This window comes from Pseudophryne corroboree, chromosome 10 (genome assembly GCF_028390025.1).
Source record: "Pseudophryne corroboree isolate aPseCor3 chromosome 10, aPseCor3.hap2, whole genome shotgun sequence".
NCBI lineage: Eukaryota > Metazoa > Chordata > Amphibia > Anura > Myobatrachidae > Pseudophryne > Pseudophryne corroboree.
Window position 1 is genome coordinate 25,655,287 of NC_086453.1, and position 24,766 is coordinate 25,680,052.

A 24,766-nucleotide genomic window follows, 5' to 3' on the forward strand; every position below is an offset into this window, starting at 1 on the left:
AGTATTATCGAGCGAAAAAAATCCCTAGAGGACTACGGGTCCGGAATTCACCTACCATTGGGCGAAACGATCCCAATTTTTGTAAAAAATGGGTAGGAATACTCAACAAATGCTCGATGGACCTCATGTTGCTCATTATTGAGCAGTCAACAAAAGAGATGAATAATATAAAAGAAAAAATTGCTGTATTGGAAACAGCCCAAAAAGCCATTTTGGAGGCTGACAGTACAGTTAACTGGTATGAGAAATTGAATGGACAGATTCAAATCTATAAGAGAGATTTGATTACATTTAAAACTCAAAAGAGAGCTAAAGTAGATCAAGACTATGAAAACCATAGCGTATATAGATGGTCCGATACGTCTAATAGACGTGAATTTAAACGTCCTTTTTTCAGACGACGCCCCCAGAGACAACGCGATCTGGAATCCTCCAATGAGTTCACTTCTACTGGGAGTGAATCTGAAAACAAAAATACGGCCACCAGCAGTACTCACCCTATAGGGGTGGATCCCAAGACAAAGGGCCCAGGAGGAGGCGCCAGCGTGCGTTTACCAGGAGAGGACAGCAATGCCAAAGGCAGAGGAAGAGTGGGCAGACCGCCCAAGAACAAACCACAGTAATTGTTAATCTGTCTGATTACGAGCTGACCACCACTGAAAGTAAAGTTTTGTCAAAGGGACTTTCATTTGTACCTACGGGCCACTGGGATCCTCTGCAGTGGCAGGTTGAAAAATCAAAATTACACAGATCCTTGAAGCTTAAGGAATATTTTTCAAAAAATACTCCGACATCTGTACCTACCACGCTTGAGATTCCAGCGAAAGTACAGAAAATACTGCCACAATCTACATTTGATCCATTATCATCTAATGCATCAGTCCGCACTTTTATGCGCTTGTTGGACAAACAGACAGATGAATTTTTGGAAAATATTCCCACAGTCCGTAACAATCTGACAAAACTGGAAACCCAAGCCTTAAAACATCTGGCAGCACAGTCACATATTATTTTTAGACCTGCTGACAAGGGGGGAGCACTGGTGATCCAAAATTTGGAACAATACAAACTGGAAATTGAACGACAACTTGCAGACCACGTCACGTACAAGAAGCTGTCTCATGATCCGACAGCTAGATATAAGAAAGAACTTATCACCTTGTTGGACGATGGAGTACGAGAGGGCATCATTTCAAGCAAAATACGTGAGGCATTAGTTCCAAACCATCCTGTAATGCCTGTATTATATACCATACCGAAGATCCATAAATCTATGATTGATCCCCCTGGACGCCCTATAATTTCAGCAAGACACTCATTGTTTCAACCTACAGCACTTTTTCTGGACTCTTTTTTTCAACCATGTATTCAGACACACGACCGATTTCTTTTGGATACCACTTCATTACTTAAAAAATTACAACAATTACCAAAATTAGATGATGATGTATTACTTTGTTGCATTGATGTACAGAGTTTATACACAATTATTCCACACCAGATGGGGTTAGAATCGGTAGAACGTTACTTGCAAGGTCATGCTGAGTTCAAAGGCCCGAATGTTCAGTTCTGTATACAGCTGCTCAATATGATTTTGAAGAAGAATTTCTTCTTACATGATGGGGCTATCTATTTGCAATGTACGGGGTGTGCTATGGGGTCCTCAGTGGCCCCTGCATACTCCAACATCTTTATGTTTGAAGTAGAACAAAGAATCTTTTTTGATAGCCCAGAGATAGCTGACAGAATTGTATTTTACTGTCGCTACACAGACGACTTGCTTCTCTTTTGGAAAGGATCCCGACAGGATCTGATAAATTTAATTGAGCTACATAACAAACAAAATCACCCAGTTAAGTTGACATATACTATTGAGGATAGAAGTATTAACTACCTAGATGTCAACATTACTCTGGAGGCAGGTTATGTTCAAACATCTATATTTTCTAAACCGACGGATCGAAATAATCTCTTACACTATTCCAGTTTTCACCCAATACCTCTTAAGCATGGTTTACCATATTCACAGTTTGTACGTGTGAGACGTATCACGTCTGACTATAATTTGGCAGAGATCCAGATGAATCAGATGATGTTAAAATTCATTGAGCGAGGGTATAATATTAATTCTTTGGAACAAGCAAAAATTAGGGCCCTCAGTTTGGACAGAGCAGAATTATTAGGTAAACAATCAGGAACATCTCAAACAGGTCCCATTATTTCGTGGGTAGGTCAATATAATGCTGCAAGCAAGGGAATCAATCAAATATCAAAAAATCTCTGGCATATTGTTCAAAGTGATCCAGAACTCAAACTGAATGATACCAAATTAATGTCATGCTATAAACGGGGAAAAAACCTTAGAGATATTTTGGTTCGCACTGATATAACGCCCAGGCCTGAAGTAAGACTTGGCTTAAAGAAGGGTTGTTTTAGATGTACCTGTATTACCTGCCAGTTCTTGATTGCAGGGGAGACTTTTCAGCATCCACATTCTGGTCGCACATTTTACATTAAACACCAATTTACCTGTTCTTCAAAATTTGTGGTGTACCAACTTATATGCCCCTGTGGGCTGTCATACGTTGGTAAGACCGAACGTATGTTCAAGGAACGTATGGCAGCCCACAGGTCAGCAATTAAGGCTGCGATTAACAAGGGGGATAGTGAGCAACCAGTGGCCAGGCATTTTTGCCAGGCACGCCACCCCCTGGTGTCATTACGTTACAGAATGATCGACCAGGTGCGACCGTTACCTAGGGGAGGTGACCGGGGGAGGCGTTTGTTGCAGCTGGAATCCCAATGGATTCACAGACTCGATACGGTGCATCCGAGAGGGCTTAATGACCATATTGGCCTCAGTTGTTTTTTCTAGTATGTACTAGAATTTTTTTTTTGAAAAAATGTCTCTCTGCCTCTAAAATTTGCACCTTTCTAGCAGTATTATTAGCATATTTCTTAATATCCTTAAATAACCAGTAAACACTAAACTAAATTGTTAGGATTTAATAAGGGTTGTCAGTGTAAACTTGATACACATATTGCTAGGAAGATATTTTGATATACACATTGCTTTGCATAAATGTTATTCATGTGTTTATTCTGTGTTGATTATTAATCAAGGCTAGTTTAACTTAGATCATGTATGTTAAACTCTTATTTAGCTGCGGATTCTGTTTCATTAGATTGTACCGCGTTGCCATGGTGATGGGGAGCACAATGATGACGGAGCCTAGATGCTTGTCATCGCTAGAGCGCCGGCCGGGGCGGGCGGGTGATCCGCTTTCCGGAAGACGCGAGTCACTGGGGGATGTTTGACTTCTATAAAGGTATGTTTAAACCATTTGTTTTTATGCTGACCTGACGAAAGGGCTAAAATAAAAGCCCTGAAACGTTGTCTAAACTTCATGCTGGCGTAAGAGTGTATTATTCAAGTCGCCTGGAGTGCCGTACCTCCTATTTCCTGCTATATATATAAACATATACACATATACATAGCATATTAAACATGCATATATCTCCTATATAATAGCCCTATTCTGTGACCTTGTGATTCATTTGCTAACGCTGGGCGGAGTCACAACAGTGGGCGGAGTTATTCAAATGAGTCACAGAGATCTGGCCAAATCTACAGGAGACTAGGAGCAGAAGCAGATAGCATGGGCATTGGGCATGTCACAGGCAGGGGTGCAAACCTCCCAGCTTTCTGCAGGAGCTTTCTCCAGGCAGAAGGAGGGAAACACACTCGGCGAACAGGGGGCGTGGCTTCACGGGAGGGCCCCCGTTTTCGTCAGTGAGGGGGCTTGCCCAGCGCTCTGTGAGCTGCTGGCATGCTCCCAGGGGCTGATTATGAGTCCGGGGGGCCCAGGGCACTTGAGACAGGGGAGCCCTATCTCATTGCTGTGCCTGCTGTGGGGTTGGGGGCGTGGCCTAATCGCGCCCCGCGCGGCCACGCCCCCTTATGCAAATTCCGATTTTTTTTTTTTTTTTTTTTTTTTTTTAAATTTTTTTTTAGGGGATTTTGGCCCCTCAGCTAGGGCTAAATCCAGAGGACGTGGTCGCTCCCCCTACACACCCGCACAGGGAGAAGAAAGCAGGGAGACTGCTGCCTCCCTGCAACACCACAGACCTGCCAATATGCAGCAGCGTGTGCTGACTGTAGCACAATGCTGCCGCTGTTGCTGGCAGGACGGGGGGAGCTTCTGAGCTGGGACAGAGCTACTCCAGCCGGGGGGCCCCCTAAAACTGTGGGGCCAACGGTACGTATCCCCTGGCCACCCCCCCCCTTAATCCGGCTCTGCTGCTGGAACCCCCCCCCCGTAATCCGTACCCCCTGATGCCCCCTCTCCCTCTGTCTCCACTATTCACCGCTGCTCTGCTAAGCAGAACAGCGAGTACAGGAGCTTTCCAACTGCCCCCCCCCACCGCCGGACACTGCGACCCGCGGGTGGGACAGCGGGACAGACCCCAAAAAATGGGACTGTCCCGCGAAAATCGGGACATTTGGGAGGTATGGGGGTGTGTGAGGGGTATGTCATACAGACAGACGGGCACCGGCTCACTGTGTGCTTGACCCCCCACATCGGCATACTCAGCAGGGTCTCTCTGGTGCGGAGGAGCGTCACTTTCTGACACACTCCACGCTTCTTAGCTGCAGTTTAGTGGGGCACCTGCCACTGTGCAGGTTCCATACTGCCTCTGTTATCTCCAGCCCCGGCAACCCCACCGCTAGCTGCAGCGCTGCCACCCGCAGTGGAGTGCGCCCAGCTCATTCACACACTTTAGCTGGCGGGTAGCGCTGCAGAAATCCGAGCTGCTTGCAGGCTCTGACCCACTCCTCCCTCCAGCCGCAGCGTCTCCTGGGAGCTAACCAGTCACTCCCAGTCTCCCCTTACCACAGTGCCCGGAAGCCGTGAGGTCCGCGCCACGTGCATGCTATGACCCCCTCCTCCCTCCAGCCGCAGCATCTCCTGGGGGCTAACCAGTCATTTCCAGTCTCACCTTACCACAGTGCCCGGCAGCTGCGCGAGGTCTGCGGTGTGTGACTGAGGAGGGGGGGAGGGATGCGGACTGGCAGAGAAAGCAGGACTCCAGCCTGAGAGAGTCAGCCATGCCAAGTCTCCAGCAGCAGCAGATCCCAATAGGTTGGAATGGAACAGCAGCAGCCAGCAGCAGTGACTCCGGTAAGACACATCTGTCTGTCACCACTGTTTTGTCCCTAATACCAATCTCTCCCGTGCCCTGTGTTCTGTCATGTCCCTGTCACCCCTGGCCTTGCCCTGCCACCCTTATTCTGGCCCTTTCACCCTTATCCTGGCCCTGTCACCCTTATGCTGGCCCTGTTACCCCTATCCTGGCCCTGTCACCCCTGTGCTTGCCCTGTCAACCCTATACTGGCCCCGTCACCCCTGTCCTGGTCCTGCCGCCCCTACCCTGGCCCTGTCACCCCTATCCTGTCCCTATCATTTCTGTCCTGGCCCTGTCACCCCTGTCCTGGCCCCGTCACCCCTGTCCTGGCCCCGTCACCCCTGTCCTGGCCCCGTTACCCCTGTCCTGGCACCGTCACCCCTGTCCTGGCCCCGTCAACCCTGTACTGACCCTGTCACCCCTGTCCTGGCCCTGTTACTGCATACCCTCCAACTACCTTTTATGGCATGTACAGTACCCGCAGCGCCTCCAGACCTCTCCCCAATGCACTACACCTCCGCACCTTCCCCTCCACCACATGCGGCACTCCACCCCTCCCCCACATGCTGTGCCTCCAGACCCCCTACACCACCCGTGGCTCCCACTCCTCCACCCCTTCACCACCCACAGCACCTCCAGGCCCCTTCCACCATTCACCCCCCTTATACATCTCCTCCCACACCTGCCCCCCTCCACCCGCAGCATCTGCAGACACCCTCCTCCATCAGCGGTCCCCCCCTCACCCACCCCTCCCCCACCAATGGCACCCCCGCACCTGCCCCTCCACCACCTGCAGCACCTCCGGACCTCATTTCCCATCCGCCGCAACACCCGTACCTGCCCCTACCCTACCCATGGTGCCTGCGGTCCCCTACCCAACCCCCGGCACACCCATCCCACAGCACCTCCGGAACCCTTCACCCATCCACAACATCCCCACACCTGCCCCTCTCCCACCCGTGGCACCCCTGCCCCTCCCCCACCTGCAGTGCCTCCGGACCCCTCCCCCATCTGCATCCCCCACTCCTCTGCCCCTCCCCCACGCGCAGCACCTCCCGAACCTTCCCCATCCGGGCCCCACCCCCACTTCTGCCTCCCCTCCACCCGCAGCATCTACAGACACCATCCGCAGTCCCCCCCGCACCCGCTACATTCTGTACATCGTGCCCTGCAGGTGCTGTTCACGCCGTCGCAAGGGGCTGCGCCTCCTTCACCATCGCACGCCCTTTCATTGTGCAATATTTAACCACTAACAAAGGAATGCAGGTAATACTCCATATAATACAAATATTAAACCCCAGAAAGGCATGCAAGGGTTAAGGGGGCGTAGCCCCTTGCGACGGTGTGAAGAGCGCCCGTAGGGCGCGATGAAGCACCTAGTATAAATATATATATATATATATATATATATACATACAGTACACGTATATATGCACATGTATATATATCATATATGTGTGTGTGTGTTTATATGTATGTATATACATGTGTATATATGTATGCACATGGATATATATGTACTATAATTAAAATAAAGTAAACTTTTATTAAGCACTTACAAGTGCCACCAGGAAGACAGGCTGCAGAGGATGCTAGACAGCCATTAATAATACTCGGCTCACAAAATGCAGCAAACATGAAGCAAAAAAATAAATAAAAAATTAATAATAATTTTTTTTATTTTTTGGAGGAGGGGGGCGGGGTTTCTGTCTGCTGACAGGTGCAGAGGTCACATTAAGAGCTACAGAAATTGCATGATTGCAGAAATTGTCTCTAAAAGTTGTGCAGCAAAATATTAGGATTAGAGTCCCGTAATTTTAATCCAAGTCATTTTTATTTGTTTTATTATTTTCAATATTTCACTGAATTGAAAATCAAATGCAAAGTTTGATTGCATTTGCTATTAAGGGGTCTATTTACTAAGTCCTGGATGGAGATAAAGTACCAGCCAATCAGCTCCTAACTGTCATTTTTCAAACCCAGACGGTGACATAGCAGTTAGACACTGATTGGCTGGTACTTTATCTCTGTCCATTTTATCTCCATCCAAAGCTTAGTAAATAGACCCTTAGGTATGAAATAAACAATGCTGGATGGTAATTACTTCTCCACCACTGTATACGTGTGCTTGTGTATATATATATATATATATATATATATACACACACACACACACACACTTCAAATAGATCAGCACTCCTAAGAATGATTTAAATTGTAATCTCCTGGGTGAATGGGATGCGGTCAAGATTCCGCTGGACGGAATCCCGGCGGGGGTGAATTTGCCACAATTATATAAATTCCTCAGGCGGGTATGAGTCGTTGGGTAGACCACACTTAGGTCGACCACTGTTGGTCAACGTGCAGTAGGTCGACAGGGTTGCTAGGGCGACAAGGTCTATAGCTCGACATGTGATAGGTCGACATGGAAAAAGGTTGATGTGGGGTTTTTGTTTTAATTTTTTTGTGTCGTTTTCTTCGTAGAATGACAGGGAACCCCAATTAGTGCACCAGGTCCCCTCGCATGGCTCGCTTCGCTCGCCATGCTTTGGGCAAGGTGCCTTGCTCCGCTGCCGTTGCGCTCGGCACAGGTTACTATTCCCAATTGTAGTCCATGTGGATGGTAAAGTATTAAAATGTAGGAAAAATAAAAAAAATGTGAAAAACTCATGTCAAGCTTTTTTCATGTTGACCTATCAAATGTCGTACCATAGACCCTGTCAACCTAGCAACCCTGTTGGCCTACTGCATGTTGACCAATAGTGGTTGACCTAATGACTGTCGACCTATGAAGTGTCGACCTAACGACAGTATCACCCTCAGGCTCTCTCCACAGACATAGCCAGAACAGCATGCCAGATTAGTAAAGCAAATCTTCTATAGCAAAACAAACTGCAACGTTTCTAGGCTGCTGTGAGCCCTGTCATCAGGGAATATAAACCCCCCCCCCCCCCCCCCCCCCCATAAAAGAGAGTGGAAGCTTACCTTATATCGTCCACCAAGTCAGTGTGAGAAGGAGAATCACCAGGGCTGCAGTGGGCATATGCGGATGTTCGGGGCACACCCTGATAAAACTAGAGTGCCTTCTGCCAGTGGTTTCCTAGGCAACCACTAACACCACTCCGTGCTCAGGCTGCCTAGAGAAAATTGAAAACATCTGTGTGAACAAAGAGCAGCACAAGGCAAAAAAAGAAAAGTGACCCAAACGCATAAGGAAAATAAGACCTCAATATAAAAAGTGGACATCCAAAATATGCAATGGCTAAGATGACAGACAAAAGGATATGTCGCTATACATTACACTGAAATAGTTATAAATACCAAAGATTCCACAAAGTGCATCAGAAAAGTGGTACAAATATATTACCTATGCAAAACATAAGCAAAAGAGCACATATACTATGCAAAGAATAGAGGTCATATGAACTCTGCATATAACAGAGCACATATAAACTCTGCACATAATATAGCACATATAAACTACGCACATAATTTATGTAATTTGAAAAACAATTTCTGTTAAAAAGTATATAAAAAAGCATGTCTAAAAAGATACTTAGAAAGCTGATAAACAAGGCAAACAGAAGGGGAATTGTTAATGAGAATGTTATTAATTCCTAAAATGAGTTATATGATATTCTTTCATTGAGGCCCACAGGATGCACAGTGTTTAACAAAAATTGAGCTGTATTTCAATCTAGATAAGGCCGCCATTCTGTCTCCTCCCCAATCCACAGAGGGTACATGATCGATAATATTGTATCTGAGTGTGGCTAGTTGATGCCTGTGAAGATACTGGGCTCCAAATCACTCAGGCACAGTGGTAGATGGAAAACCAACAGTGGTTTATTGAAGAGAATGGGTTATAGACTGTTCAGCACACTTCTGTAATCCAATTCTCACCTCAAACCTGCCGAGGAGCAGAGAATCTCCCCCAGCTCTTTGGGTAGCCTTATTTATACCCCATTAAGCTTTATACTGCAGGGGTGTGTTTTACTTTCTTCTCTGTCTTAAGCTCTAAAGGCACTGAAATACGATGCACATTCTAATCAAGGTGATTACATCAGCCACAGAGCCACCATGTCTAGCCAGCTTACTGATGAACAATAGGGATAAACATGAGGGACAATGGGACCTTATATCACTCAACCTTTGATTGTCCACTGTGGTATAAATAAACAATAGAAAATTATGGCTAACATGAATACATTACCTAGAGTGCAACAGATAACATAAGACAAGTGCATATATTACAATATTAAGGCTGATTCAAACACAGTATGGGGGGAGGGGGAGAGCAGGGACACAGTATGGGGGTGAGCAGGGACACAGTATGGGGTGAGCAGGGACACAGTATGGGGGTGAGCAGGGACACAGTATGGGGGGGAGCAGGGACACAGTATGGGAGGGAATAGGGACACAGTATGGGGGGGGAGAGCAGGGACACAGTATGGGGGGGGAGCAGGGACACAGTATGGGGGAGCAGGGACACAGTATGGGGGGGGGGGGAGCAGAGACACAGTATGGAAGTGAGCAGGGACACAGTATGGGGGGGAGCAGGGAAACAGTATGGGGGTGAGCAGGGACAAAGTATGGGGTGAGCAGGGACACAATATGTGGGAGCAGGGACACAGTATGGGGGAGAGCAGGGACACAGTATGGGGGGTGAGCAGGGACACAGTATGGGGGTGAGCAGGGACACAGTATGGGGTGAGCAGGGACACAATATGTGGGAGCAGGGACACAGTATGGAGGGGAGCAGGGACACAGTATGGGGCGGAGCAGGGACACAGTATGGGGTGAGCAGGGACACAATATGGGGTGAGCAGGGACACAATATGTGGGAGCAGGGACACAGTATGGGGGAGCAGGGACACAATATGGGGGGAGCAGGGACACAGTATGGGGGTGAGCAGGGACACAGTATGGGGTGAGCAGGGACACAATATGTGGGAGCAGGGACACAGTATGGAGGGGAGCAGGGACACAGTATGGGGCGGAGAAGGGACACAGTATGGGGTGAGCAGGGACACAATATGGGGTGAGCAGGGACACAATATGTGGGAGCAGGGACACAGTATGGGGGAGCAGGGACACAATATGGGGGGAGCAGGGACACAGTATGGGGGTGAGCAGGGACACAGTATGGGGTGAGCAGGGACACAATATGTGGGAGCAGGGACACAGTATGGAGGGGAGCAGGGACACAGTATAGGGGGGAGCAGGGACACAGTATGGGGGTGAGCAGGGATACAGTATAGGGGGGAGCAGGGATACAGTATGGGGGTGAGCGGGGACATAGTATGGGGGGAGCAGGGACACAGTATGGGGGTGAGCAGGGACATAGTATGGGGGGAGCAGGGACACAGTATGGGGGTGAGCAGGGACACAGTATGGGGGGAGCAGGGACACAGTATGGGGGGGAGCAGGGACACAGTATGGGGGGGGAGCAGGGACACAGTATGGGGGGAGCAGGGACACAGTATGGGGGAGCAGGGACACAGTATGGGGGTGGAGCAGAGACACAGTATGGAGGTGAGCAGGGACACAGTATGGGGGGGAGCAGGGAAACAGTATGGGGGTGAGCAGGGACAAAGTATGGGGTGAGCAGGGACACAATATGTGGGAGCAGGGACACAGTATGGGGGGTGAGCAGGGACACAGTATGGGGGTGAGCAGGGACACAGTATAGGGGTGAGCAGGGACACAGTATGGGGTGAGCAGGGACACAATATGTGGGAGCAGGAACACAGTATGGAGGGGAGTAGGGACACAGTATGGGGCGGAGCAGGGACACAGTATGGGGTGAGCAGGGACACAATATGGGGTGAGTAGGGACACAATATGTGGGAGCAGGGACACAGTATAGGGGAGCAGGGACACACTATGGGGGTGAGCAGGGACACAGTATGGGGGTGAGCAGGGACACAGTATGGGGTGAGCAGGGACACAATATGTGGGAGCAGGGACACAGTATGGAGGGGAGCAGGGACACACTATGGGGGGGAGCAGGGACACAGTATGGGGGTGAGCAGGGACACAGTATGGGGGGAGCAGGGACACAGTATGGGGGTGAGCGGGGACACAGTATGGGGGGGAGCAGGGACACAGTATGGGGGTGAGCAGGGACACAGTATGGGGGGAGCAGGGACACAGTATGGGGGTGAGCAGGGACACAGTATGGGGGGAGCAGGGACACAGTATGGGGAGGAGCAGGGACACAGTATGGGGTGTGAGCAGGGACACAGTATGGAGGGGAGCAGGGACACAGTATGGAGGGGAGCAGGGACACAGTATGGGGGTGAGCAGGGACACAGTATGGGGGGAGCAGGGACACAGTATGGGGAGGAGCAGGGACACAGTATGGGGGTGAGGAGTGACACAGTATGCGGGTGAGCAGGGACACAATATGGGGTGAGCAGTGACAGTATGGGGTGAGCAGGGACACAGTATGGGGGTGAGCAGGGACACAGTATGGGGGGAGCAGTGACACAGTATGGGGTGTGAGCAGGGACACAGTATGGGGGGAGCAGGGACACAGTATGGGGGTGAGCAGTGACACAGTATGGGGTGAGCAAGGACATGCTATGAAGAATGAATAAACAGACAAACAATGTATTGGGGATATGAGGATAAAAAGTATGTATATAATGTGGGAAATGAGTCATAACTATATTAATTGTCACAAACTTCTCATTTCCTCACAATGCCCAATGTTTTTAAAGTGACTGATCACTGGTTGGTCTACACCGCTACCTGACAGCTTTTGCAGTATTGTGTAGCGCGAGGTGTCCTTAAAACATGCGTGAAGTCCTTCCTACATAGTAAAGTCCACATGAGCAAATAATGACATATACTATACCACATACTTGGAGCTGCAGATTTACACCTGTCTAATGTCAGAAGTTTTCTCCAGATGGTGATGATAGAGAGAGTTATCCGTTTGTAAATAACTACATGTGACACATGAGGGATATTTACAGCACGCAGGTTGATTTTTGACATATAGCAGCAAATGTACTAAGCTTTGGAGAGTTATAAAGTGGAGAGAGATAAACTACCAACCAATCAGCTCATGACATTTTTCAAACACAGCCTGTAACATAGCAGTTAGGAGCTGATTGGCTGGTATTTTATCTCTATTTTATTACTGTCCAATTCTTAGTACATCTCCTCCATAGTCAGTAATGTCTGTTCGCATGAGATGCTGGTGATGCAGGTTTTACCCTCTCATAAAACAGGCCATTGGGTGTATATTTTGATATCCCGGTAATTCATGATCACTAGAGATTTGGCCATGATGCTGCAGTTGCTCTCGGAATGACTGCGCTGGCTGATATATGCCCGGTGGCCCAGACAATGCGATTGGAATCATCGGATGGTGTGACTGTATGTAAAAGATCATCACGGTATAATACCAGGACCGAGTCTCTAACAGAGCAGAGATGGTTATATTATATTATATTATCTTATACTTTTCATACATGTGCAACTACGCAAATATCGGCATTGTGCTCGAATTGCATACTCCTCTGAACCAGACCAATTGTCTCATAAACTACCAGTCTCTTCTATGATATGTCTTTCCCACATCTAAGTCAAGCTGTGCCTGTGTCCCAATTTTGTTTATACATGTGATAGCCGGACAGCGCCAGGTCCATCAGTCATTTTAAAGCATTGCACGCCAGGCCATCTCATCACAAACAGCAAGCAGTTTATTCACAGTTCAGACAGGGTTATCACGACAATAACATTTCATTTCTTGTTCTCCTCTCTCCAGCACAATATTCATATGGGTTACATCAGGTTAGCATTTCCTTCCATTTGCTTCACTGGCAATAACAGCATTAACAATGATGGACAGCATTACAGTACATACCGGTGCAGTCTCTGGGAATCAGTAGTGCGGTGTCCGCAAACTGAGATTCACTTTAGTGTGCTCTCCCCTATTCGCTAAACGGGATCATTCATGGACACATCACTGGAGGCCTTCCGCCACACGTGGTATCTTACCACTCACCCAGATAGTCCTCTCCCGAAGACTCACACCTCCCGTTCTGCTTCTAGGGTACCCCTGAAGGTGGGGGTCCCCTTTGTTTCTTCCACTGATTGCTTATGCTGTTGCTGCTCTCACACAATGCAAATCTGGATAGCTTTTGCTCTTCCTAGCAGCACCTACATGCTGTTCCATAATGCCAGGGACTGGGGAGTACCATGCTTGTTCCACAGTCCACAGACTGCGTTTCTTTTGGTCACTTAGCCTGTGTCTTCCATCCTCATTCTTCAGCTCACACTGAACTCTAGCTGGTCTTTGTTCCTTGTGCTAAAAACCCCTACACTTCCTGTTCTAACCCCCTACATGTGGCAGGGTCTGCCAGAACTGGTTTTGGGGCCATAAACTCCCCTACTTACTGATAAGAATCAAATGGCTTTTGCAACTTTCAAAGATATGTGTACATTCCAGTATGCCACATACAGATCACATTCAGATGAAGCATGGAACCAAAAATGTAAGGGGCGCTTCTGGTTGGCGACTGGGCGGTAACGGGTGGGGGGGGGGGGAGGGGGGCTTAAAAGCAGCATGGAGATGTTGCAGCTTATGGGAGCATCGCAGACATGGAGCTGAAAGCAATTCAGTCCAGGGATGCACAGACGCTCATATAGGAGGCCATAGTCAGACGGAGAATCTGCACCTACCACAGAGCCTGTCACATTAGACACCCACTCGGAGGGCTGTGACCTGTGTAACAGGTGCAGGAAAGTCCAAATCCCATTGTAGGGGTACCTGGCGAAGACCACCAGAACGTTAGTATCTGTGCCTCTTCTGGGTAGCGCCAAACCAAGGGGGTAATTCAGGTCTGATTGCAGCAGCAAATTTGTTAGCTAATGGGCAAAACCATGTGCACTGAAGGGGGGGGGGGGGCGCACACGTAACATGTGCAGAGAGAGTAAGATTTGGATAGGTTATATTGTTTCTGTGCAGGCTAAATACCGGCTGCTTTATTTTTACACTGCAATTTAGTTTGAACACACCCCACCCAAATCTAACTCTCTCTGAATATGTTATATCTGCCCCCCCCCTCCCCCGCAGTGCACATGGTTTTGCCAATTAGCTAACGAATTTGCTGCTGCGATCAGATCTGAATTAGGCCCCAAATTGGAAGCAATTTTATCCATGTAATCCTCAACAATTTTGTGTCCAAATCCAAACATAAAGCACGTTGTGCTAATGACGTGTATGAGACAAGGAAGAGATGATTGACTCAAGAGATAATGATGTACAAGCGATGGTGAAATCAGAAGAGAATTGTTGACTCTTAACCTCTGATTCTATCCTATGGGGAAAAGGATTTCTATAAACAAGGAAGTGAATTCCAATATGAATTCTCATGCGTATTATTTATTACTTTGTTCCTTAAACAAATGAGATTATTTTGTAACGTATGTAATTCTACTCCTATTTATTCTGGAGTCTATATAAACTACAACCCATCAGATTATTCCACAATTCTGCAGGGAAATCAGCGAGGAAGGTAATATCTATATATCTATGGGCAGCAGTGAGCCTTAACTAAAAATAGATACGCTGATTTATCTTTAAATGCACGTCACACGGGGGTAAATTTAGGGTGGGAGGTTTTTTAGAACTGGTGATGTTGCTCCTAGCAACCAATCAGATTCTACTTAACATTTATCTAGCTGCTTCTAGAAGATAATAGATACAATATCACCAGTTTTAAAAAAAACTCCCACCTTAGTAAATTTAGCCCACTGTATCTACGTCCTTTTCGCCGCCGTATTTTTGGAACCAGGACCAGTCCAAGAGATCGGTGCTGGTGTTTAAAATACAGGGAGACCCTACGCAATTTCCCCCCAGTATTTAAAGCACCTTGTCTGGCTTAAAGGGCTGGTTATGTTCAGGAGGGGGGACCCCATGCAATTGTTTTTTTTAGATTTTGAACTATTTAAATACTTTACACATTGAAGCTGTGCGTGGATCTCACTGACCCGACCGGGCTTCATTGTGTCATGTCCGTCAGTGTTTTACTAATCTCTGCCATAAAACACTGCCTGACAACACGAAGGACAACGACATTGGTAAAGTCGATTTGAAAAACCAAAGTAGTTTAGTAAATTACCATGTTTGTTTTTGCAAAAAGTTGTATTCCTGAACTGATGATGTCAGCCTAGATGGATTTTGGCTGAATTCGTCAGCAAAATAAATCTTAGTAAATTTACCTGAGAGAGAGAGATAGATATTTATATATAAAGAATATTTTATTGACCGATCTATACCCAAATATGTGTTGTCTGTATTTTTGTTTGATATAAAAAATATATATTTGATTTATTTTTAGTTGGATTAGTTATTTCATTGTCACGTTATGTGGTACTTCTCTTCCACCTCTCCAACAGGTTCCTAATCTGTTGCAGCGATGTATTCTGGGAAGGGGACAGCGGTGGCTCTAGGTGAGTCTGTAACACTGGAAGCGCTATATCATGTTAATACTGAAGTTTTATTTTGACAAATATTAGTCAGATGTTTTGCAATCAGACAATTTTGCCCTCACAAAGGATAGGAAATAACAGAAAGTGATATGTGGGGATTGCTTTTGATTGTTATTATATTTATTTATACTGAAGTACAATAAACCACACTCACAGTTTTTTAATTAGTTTTATATTTCCTTTTTTTAAATTTTTTTAAAATCTTTTAGCATTTATATTTTGCATTCTTTTACCCTACTCGTGGAACGCAATCTGTTTTTGAACCCCTATTAAAACGTAGAGATATTTAGAATTTTTATGACAATATTGTTTTATTTGCTGAAATATTGAAGGTCCCAAAATGCTAGATGCTGGCTGAACTTGGAGTTTTTTTTAAAGGAGCCTTTACTTACAAGACATGGTTTTGCTTTGTAAGTGATTGCCCCTTTAAAAAAAAAGTCTGAGATCGTCTGTTAGCTCGCACCTCCGGCGATATCGGGCGTCATTACATCTGTCACATTTCCTGAGCCCATATGAGACACAGGGGGTGCACTCCTAGATACCCAATTATGATAATGAGAAATGAGGGGGAAAGTAACGGGGTATCTCAGTGGAAGCACTGGGTTTTCAGAAACAAATATGCTAATTACAATTTCTCTAACGTCCTAGTGGATGCTGGGGACTCCGTCAGGACCATGGGGGGAATAGCGGCTCCGCAGGAGACAGGGCACAAAAGCAAGCTTTTAGGATCACATGGTGTGTACTGGCTCCTCCCCCTATGACCCTCCTCCAAGCCTCAGTTAGGTTTTTGTGCCCGTCCGAGTAGGGTGCAATCTAGGTGGCTCTCTTAAAGAGTTACTTAGAAAAAGTTTTTAGGTTCTTTATTTTCAGTGAGTCCTGCTGGCAACAGGCTCACTGCATCGAGGGACTTAGGGGAGAGATTTTCAACTCACCTGCGTGCAGGATGGATTGGATTCTTAGGCTACTGGACACCATTAGCTCCAGAGGGAGTCGGAACACAGGGCTCGCCCTGGGGTTCGTCCCGGAGCCGCGCCGCCGACCCCCCTTGCAGATGCTGAAGATGAAGAGGTCCGGAACCAGGCGGCAGAAGACTTTCAGTCTTCATCAGGTAGCGCACAGCACTGCAGCTGTGCGCCATTGTTGTCAGCACACTTCTCACAGCAGTCACGGAGGGTGCAGGGCGCTGGGGGGGGGGCGCCCTGGGCAGCAATGTATAATACCTGTATGGCGAAAAATACATCACATATAGCCCTTGAGGCTATATGGATGTATTTAACCCCTGCCAGATATCAAAAACTCCGGAGAAGAAGCCCGCCGAAAAGGGGGCGGGGCCTATTCTCCTCAGCACACAGCGCCATTTTCCCTCACAGAAATGCTGGTGGGAAGGCTCCCAGGCTCTCCCCTGCACTGCACTACAGAAACAGGGGTAAAACAGAGAGGGGGGGCACTGATTTGGCGATATGTACATATATTAAAATGCTATAAGGGAGGAACACTTATATAAAGGTTGTCCCTGGATAATTATAGCGTTTTGGTGTGTGCTGGCAAACTCTCCCTCTGTCTCCCCAAAGGGCTAGTGGGTCCTGTCCTCTATCAGAGCATTCCCTATGTGTGTGCTGTATGTCGGTACGTGTGTGTCGACATGTATGAGGTAAATGTTGGTGAGGAGGCGGAGCAAATTGCCTGTAATGGTGATGTCACTCTCTAGGGAGTCGACACCGGAATGGATGGCTTATTTATGGAATTACGTGATAATGTCAACACGCTGTAAGCCGGTTGACGACATGAGAGGGCCGGCGAACAAATTAGTATCTGTCCAGGCGTCTCAAACACCGTCAGGGGCTGTAAAATGCCCATTTACCTCAGTCGGTCGACACAGACCCAGACAAGGACACTGATTTCAGTGTCGACGGTGAAGAAACAAACGTATTTTCCTTTAGGGCCACACGTTAAGGGCAATGAAGGAGGTGTTACATATTTCTGATACTCCAAGTACCACAAAAAAGGGTATTATGTGTGAGGTGAAAAAACTACCTGTAGTTTTTCCTGAATCAGATAAATTATATGAAGTGTGTGATGATGCGTGGGTTTCCCCCGATAGAAAATTATTGGCGGTATACCTTTTCCCGCCAGAAGTTAAGGCGCGTTGGGAAACACCCCTCAGGGTGGATAAGGCGCTCACACGCTTATCAGAACAAGTGGCGGTACCATCTACAGATAGGACCGTACTTAAGGAGCCAGCTAATAGGAGGCTGAAAAATATCCTAAAATGTATACACACACATGCTGGTGTTATACTGTGACCAGCGATCGCCTCAGCCTGGATGTGCAGACCTGAGGTGGCTTGGTCGGATTCCCTGACTAAAAATATTGATACCCTTGACAGGGACAGTATTTTATTGACTATAGAGCATTTAAAGGATGCATTTCTATATATGCGAGATGCGCAGAGGGATATTGCACTCTGGCATCAAGAGTAAATGCGATGTCCATATCTGCAAGAAGATGTTTATGGACACGACAGTGGTCAGGTGATGCAGATTCCAAACGGCACAAAGATGTATTGCCGTATAAAGGGGAGGAGTTATTTGGGGTCGGTCCATGGGACCTGGTGGCCACGGCAACTGCTGGAAAATCCACCGTTATTTACCCTAAGTCACATCTCTGCAGAAAAAGACACCGTCTTTTCAGCCTCAGTCTTTTCGTCCCTATAAGAGTCATATCTGCCCAGGGATAGAGAAAAGGGAAGAAGACTGCAGCAGGCAGCCCATTCCCAGGAATAGAAGCCCTTCGCCGCTTCTACTAAGTTCTCAGCATGACGCTGGGACCGTACAGGACCCCTGGATCCTACAAGTAGTATCCAAGGGGTACAGATTGGAATGTCGAGGCGTTTCCCCCCTCGCAGGTTCCTGTAGTCTGCTGTACCAATGTCTCCCTCCGACAGGGAGGCAGTATTGAAAATAATTCACAAGCTGTATTCCCAGCAGGTGATAATAAAAATACCCCTCCTACAACAAGGAAAGGGGTATTGTTCCACACTATATGGTGGTACTGAAGCCAGAAGGCTAGGTGAGACCGATTCTAAATCAAAAAATTTTTTTGAACACTTACAAAGGTTCAAATTCAGATGGAGTCACTCAGAGCAGTGATAGCAAACAAGGGGACTATATAGTGTCCCGGGACATCAGGGATGCTTACCTCCATGTCCCAAAAATTTGCTTTTCTCACCAAGGGTACCTCAGGTTCGTGGTACAGAACTGTCACTATCAGTTTCAGACGATGCCGTTGGATTGTCCAAGGCACCCCGGGTCCTTACCAAGGTAATGACCGAAATGAGGATTCGTCGTCAAAGAGAATGGACGACCTCCTGATAAGAACAAGGTCCAGAGAACAGTTGGAGGTCGGAGTAGCACTATCTCAAGTAGTTCTACGACAGCACGGGTGGATTCTAAATATTCCATAACCGCAGTTGTTCCGACGACACGTCTGCTGGTCCTAGGGATGATTCTGGACACAGTCCAGGAAAAGGTGTTTCTCCCAGAGGAGAAAGCCAGGGAGTTATCCGAGCTAATCGGGATCCTCCTAAAACCAGGAAAAGTGTCAGTGCATCATTGCACAAGAGTCCTGGTAAAAATGGTGGCTTATTACGAAGCGCTTCCATTCGGCAGATTTCACACAAGAACTCTTCAGTGGGATCTGCTGGACAAATGGTCCGGATCGCATCTTCAGATGCATCAGCGGATAACCCTATATCCAAGGACAAGGGTGTCTCTCCTGTGGTGATTACAGAGTGCTCATCTTCTAGAGGGCCGCAGATTCGGCATTCAGGATTGGATGCTGGTAACCACGGAGGCCAGCCTGAGAGGCTGGGGAGCAGTCACACAGGGAAAAAATTTCCAGGGAGTGTGATCAAGTCTGGAGAATTCTCTCCACATAAATATACTGGAGCTAAGAGCAAATTTATAATGCTCTAAGTTTAGCAAGGCCTCTGCTTCAAGGTCAGCCGGTATTGATCCAGTGGGATAACATCACGGCAGTCGCCCACGTAAACAGAAAGGGCGGCACAAGAAGCAGGAGGGCAGTGGTCAAAACTGCAAGGATTTTTCGCTAGGCGGAAAATCATGTGTTAGCACTGTCAGCAGTGTTCATTCCGGGAGTGGATGACTGGGAAGCAGACTTCCTCAGCAGGCACGACCTCCACCCGGGAGAGTGGGAACTTCATCGGGAAGTTTTCCGCATGATTGTGAACCGTTGGGAAAGACCAAAGGTGGACATGATGGCGTCCCGCCCGAACAAAAAACGTGACAGGTATTGCGCCAGGTCACGAGACCTTCAGGCGATAGCTGTGGACGTCCTGGTAACACCGTGGGTGTAACAGTCGGTGTATGTGTTCCCTCCTCTGTTTCTCATAACCAAGGTATTGAGAATTATAAGACGTAGAGGAGTAAGAACTATACTCGTGGCTCCGGATTGGCCAAGAGGGACTTGGTACCCGGAACTTCAAGAGATGCTCACAGAGGACTAATGGCCTCGGGAGCTAAGATGGGATTTGCTTTCAGCAAGAACCATGTCTGTTCCAAGAGGAACCGTGGCATCTGCCTCTAAGAAAGGACCTGCTCCAGCAGGGACCTTGTCTGTTCCAAGACTTACCGCGACTGCGTTTGACGGCATGGCGGTTGAACGCCGGATCCTAAGGGAAAAGGCATTCCGGAAGAAGTCATACCTACCCTGGTCAAAGCCAGGAAGGAGGTGACCGTACAACGTTATCACCACATGTGGTGAAAATATATTGCGTGGGTGAGGCCAGGAAGGCCCCACGAAAAAATTTCGACTAGGTCGATTTCTGCACTTCCTGAAAACAGGAGTGTCTATGAGCCTCAAATTGGGGTCCATTAAGGTTCAAGTTTCGGCCCTGTAGATTTTCTTCCAGAAAAAATTGGCTTCAATTCCTGAAGTCCAGACGTTTGTCAAGGGAGTATTGCATATACAGCCCTTGTGTGCCTCCAGTGGCACCGTGGGATCTCAACGTAGTGTTGGGATTCCTAAAATCATATTGGTTTGAACCGCTCAAATCTGTGGATTTGAAATATCTCACATGGAAAGTGACCATGTTGTGGCCCTGGCCTCGGCCAGACGATTGTCAGAATTGGGGGCTTTGTCTTAAAAAAGCCCATATTTGTTTTTCCAGTCGGACAAGGCAGAACTGCGGACTCGTCCCCAGTTTCTTCCTAAGGTGGTGTCAGCGTTTCACCTGAAACAACATATTGTGGTGCCTGCGGCTACTAGGGACTTGGAGGACTCCAAGTTGCTAGACGTTGTCGGGGCCCTAAAAATATATAGATATATATATATATATATATATATATATATATTTCCAGGACGGCTGGAGTCAGAAATTCTGACTTGCTGTTTATATTGTATGCACCCAAAAAGCTGGGTGCTCCTGCTTCTAAGCAGACTATTGCTTGTTGGATTTGTAGTACAATTCAGCTTGCACATTCTGTGGCAGGCCTGCCACAGCCAAAATCTGTAAGTGCCCATTCCACAAGGAAGGTGGGCTCATCTTGGGCGGATGCCCGAGGGGGTCTCGGCTTTAAAATTTTGCCGAGCAGTTACGTGGTCAGGGGGGAACACGTTTGTAAAATTCTACAAATTTGATACCCTGGCTGAGGAGGACCTGGAGTTCTCTCATTCGGTGCTGCAGAGTCATCCGCACTCTCCCGCCCGTTTGGGAGCTTTGGTATAATCCCCATGGTCCTGACGGAGTCCCCAGCATCCACTAGGACGTTAGAGAAAATAAGATTTTACTTACCGATAAATCTATTTCTCGTAGTCCGTAGTGGATGCTGGGCGCCCATCCCAAGTGCGGATTGTCTGCATTACTTGTACATAGTTATTGTTACAAAAATCGGGTTATTATTGTTGTGAGCCATCTTTTTTAGAGGCTACTTCATTGTTATCATACTGTTAACTGGGTTCAGATCACAAGTTGTACGGTGTGATTGGTGTGGCTGGTATGAGTCTTACCCGGGATTCAAGATCCTTCCTTATTGTGTACGCTCGTCCGGGCACAGTACCTAACTGAGGCTTGGAGGAGGGTCATAGGGGGAGGAGCCAGTACACACCATGTGATCCTAAAAGCTTGCTTTTGTGCCCTGTCTCCTGCGGAGCCGCTATTCCCCCCATGGTCCTGACGGAGTCCCCAGCATCCACTACGGACTACGAGAAATAGATTTATCGGTAAGTAAAATCTTATTTTCCAGCCTACAATATTATCCTGAGCTGGGAAATAATACTAAAGGCAATGTTGATAGGATTCAGAAGTGGGCGCAGCTGCATTTGCTGATTCTGAGTCACGTGCTGCTGTGACTGCATTATACCCCATTCACATCGCACTGAAAACCCGGTACCGACACGGCATATTGCGGTGTCGAAACGGGTCTGTGTGCGATGTGAAAGGTCCAATTGTGAATTAGCGGGTCGACCGGACCCAGTAATTCAACCCGGTAAAAAAGAAGGGTTCTTACCGGGTTGATTACCGGGTCAGGCGCAGTGTGAATGGGAGCCGTTCCGATGCGAATCGGCTCCCATTCACAGCATAGGCAGAGGCGGCGCAGGAGATGAGCTCATCTCCCGGCGCCGCCTCCACCCCCGCCCCTGCTGCTGCTGCTCCCTCCGCTGCTATGGCAACCGACCCGGTATATTGCCGGGTCGGAAAGCCAGCAGAGGAGCGCAAATGCCGGATCCCACCCGGTAAGTACACGTTTGTCTTACCGGGTAGGATCCGGCATTTGCAATGTGAATGCGGTATTAGTGTCCTTTGCTGTAGTTGCGTCATCGACTGTATGTTAATGCTAGAACCAGCCGTTCCCCTGCTGTATAGCCGTGTGTCTGACTGTGTGATTTCCAATAGGCGTTCCTGGGTGGTGACACAGGGTGGTTATCATTGGTGGGTGTGTCTGCATATCCATCCGCCTCTAAATCAGGCCCATTATCTCTCCTATTAAGGTCTCCTGCGTATAAAGACAAACTGATATCTTCTCTGTTACATGCATACTGCTTTGTTTATCTCTGTATGCAGGAAGAGTTAATAGGAGAGATAATAGAACTGATTCCGAGTCTCAGGCAAAAGAACACACAGCAACATGTATTGGCATTGCCGGTCTGCGACTATATTTGATTGGCCTACAAATTCCTTCTCTTGTGTATATCCGTGAGGCCGAATGTGCAAGGACTGAGACGCCCACTCTTAGCTCCAGTGCTCACTGTAATACCGATTGGTATATCTTTTTACACTACCATCAGTTGCACCATTAGGTATTGCGCCAGTCATGTAGCAAGTGCAGTTTGTCCGTTGAGTATGGCCTCCTATGTGAGCGGTTGGGCGTCTGGGAATTCAGCCCGCGACACTCCTATAATAAGCCCTTGAACGGTCCATGGGGGTAATTCTGAGTTGATCGCAGCAGCAAGTTTGTTAGCAATTGGGCAAAACCATGTGCACTGCAGGGGAGGCAGATATAACATGTGCAGAGAGAGTTAGATTTGGGTGGGTTATTTTGTTTCTGTGCAGGGTAAATACTGGCTGCTTTATTTTTACACTGCAATTTAGATTGCAGATTGAACACACCCCACCCAAATCTAATTCTCTCTGCACATGTTATATCTGCCCCCCTGCAGTGCACATGGTTTTGCCCAATTGCTAACAAACTTGCTGCTGCGATCAACTCAGAATTACCCCCCATGTTTGTTGTACGGTTCTGTTCACCTACCATTCCCATCTAGGAATAAGAGTCACTTTCCGCCACCTTTCTGATACCATCTGAATCACTCGCAGCAGCACCTCAGTGTATATACTCTGCGTGATACATGCGTCGTACGGGTTCCCAGATTTTACATGTGTGCACAGTTGCAGATAATTGTGAACATTGCATATGACTCAGAATCAGATCTCAGACACATTAAGACCCCTTTCACACCGCAGCTTATACCCGGTATTTTGCCGTTTTAACTGGCTTCCTAAACGGGTCAAGCTGCGATGTGAAAGGGTCCCCTTCAATTTACCGTTTTCAAAATACCGGTATTTTGAAACGGTAAAAAAGAAGGGTCCTACCCGTTTCAGTCCCATTTCACTGTGCAGTGTGAAAGGGTCTGAAACGGTATTTGCAAGCCCCAGAAGATGATAGGCTGTCTCCATGTGTGATGTCACCAGCCACAACCAGGAAACAGCTTGGAAAACACAGGAGACACATGAGAGAGTGGCTTTATAAACGTTTAAATGTGAAAAACACGGAAAAAAATGGCGTGGGGTCCCCCCTCCAAAGCATAACCAGCCTCGGGCTCTTCGAGCTGGTCCTGGTTCTAAAAATGCGGGGGAAAAATTGACAGGGGATCCCCCGTATTTTTAAAATCAGCACCGGGCTCTGCGCCTGGTGCTGGTGCAAAAAATACGGGGGACAAAACGAGTAGGGGTCCCCCGTATTTTTCACACCAGCATCAGGCTCCACTAGCTGGACAGATAATGCCACAGCCGGGGGTCACTTTTATGCCGTGCCCTGCGGCCGTGGCATTAAATATCCAACTAGTCACCCCTGGCCGGGGTACCCTGGGGAAGTGGGGACCCCTTCAATCAAGGGGTCCCCCCCCCAGCCACCCAAGGGCCAGGGGTGAAGCCCGAGGCTGTCCCCCCCCATCCAATGGACTGCGGATGGGGGGGCTGATAGCCTTTGTTGTAAATGAAAAGATATTGTTTTTTCCAGTAGTACTACAAGTCCCAGCAAGCCTCCCCCGCAAGCTGGTACTTGGAGAACCACAAGTACCAGCATGCGGGAGAAAAACGGGCCCGCTGGTACCTGTAGTTCTACTGGAAAAAAAATACCCAAATAAAAACAGTACACACACACACCGTGAAAGTAAAACTTTATTTCATACGTCGACACACACATACTTACCTATGTTCACACGCCGACATCGGTCCTCTTCTCCATGTAGAATCCAGGGGTACCTGAAAATAAAAGATCAATATACTCACCTCAACCAGGCTCCAGAGATAAATCCACGTACTTGGAGAAAA

The 24,766-nt window shown here is 47.6% G+C and overlaps 1 protein-coding gene and 1 long non-coding RNA gene across 3 annotated transcripts in view; one reads left to right on the plus strand and one right to left on the minus strand.

Annotated features, from left to right (window-relative positions):
- The window catches only part of LOC134966907 (epidermal growth factor-like protein), a 162,359-nt gene that overhangs the window by 39,671 nt on the left and 97,922 nt on the right, over positions 1-24,766 (minus strand). For both annotated transcript variants that reach the window (XM_063943935.1, XM_063943934.1), the window contains exon 3: positions 8,173-8,324. The gene's annotated coding sequence lies outside the window, so the exon portion shown is untranslated. The remainder of the gene's footprint in view (positions 1-8,172; positions 8,325-24,766) is intronic.
- The window catches only part of LOC134966908 (uncharacterized), a 49,595-nt gene that overhangs the window by 15,204 nt on the left and 9,625 nt on the right, over positions 1-24,766 (plus strand). The window contains exons 2-3 of the long non-coding RNA XR_010188732.1: positions 3,186-3,329; positions 15,604-15,657. This is a non-coding gene — a long non-coding RNA (uncharacterized LOC134966908). The remainder of the gene's footprint in view (positions 1-3,185; positions 3,330-15,603; positions 15,658-24,766) is intronic.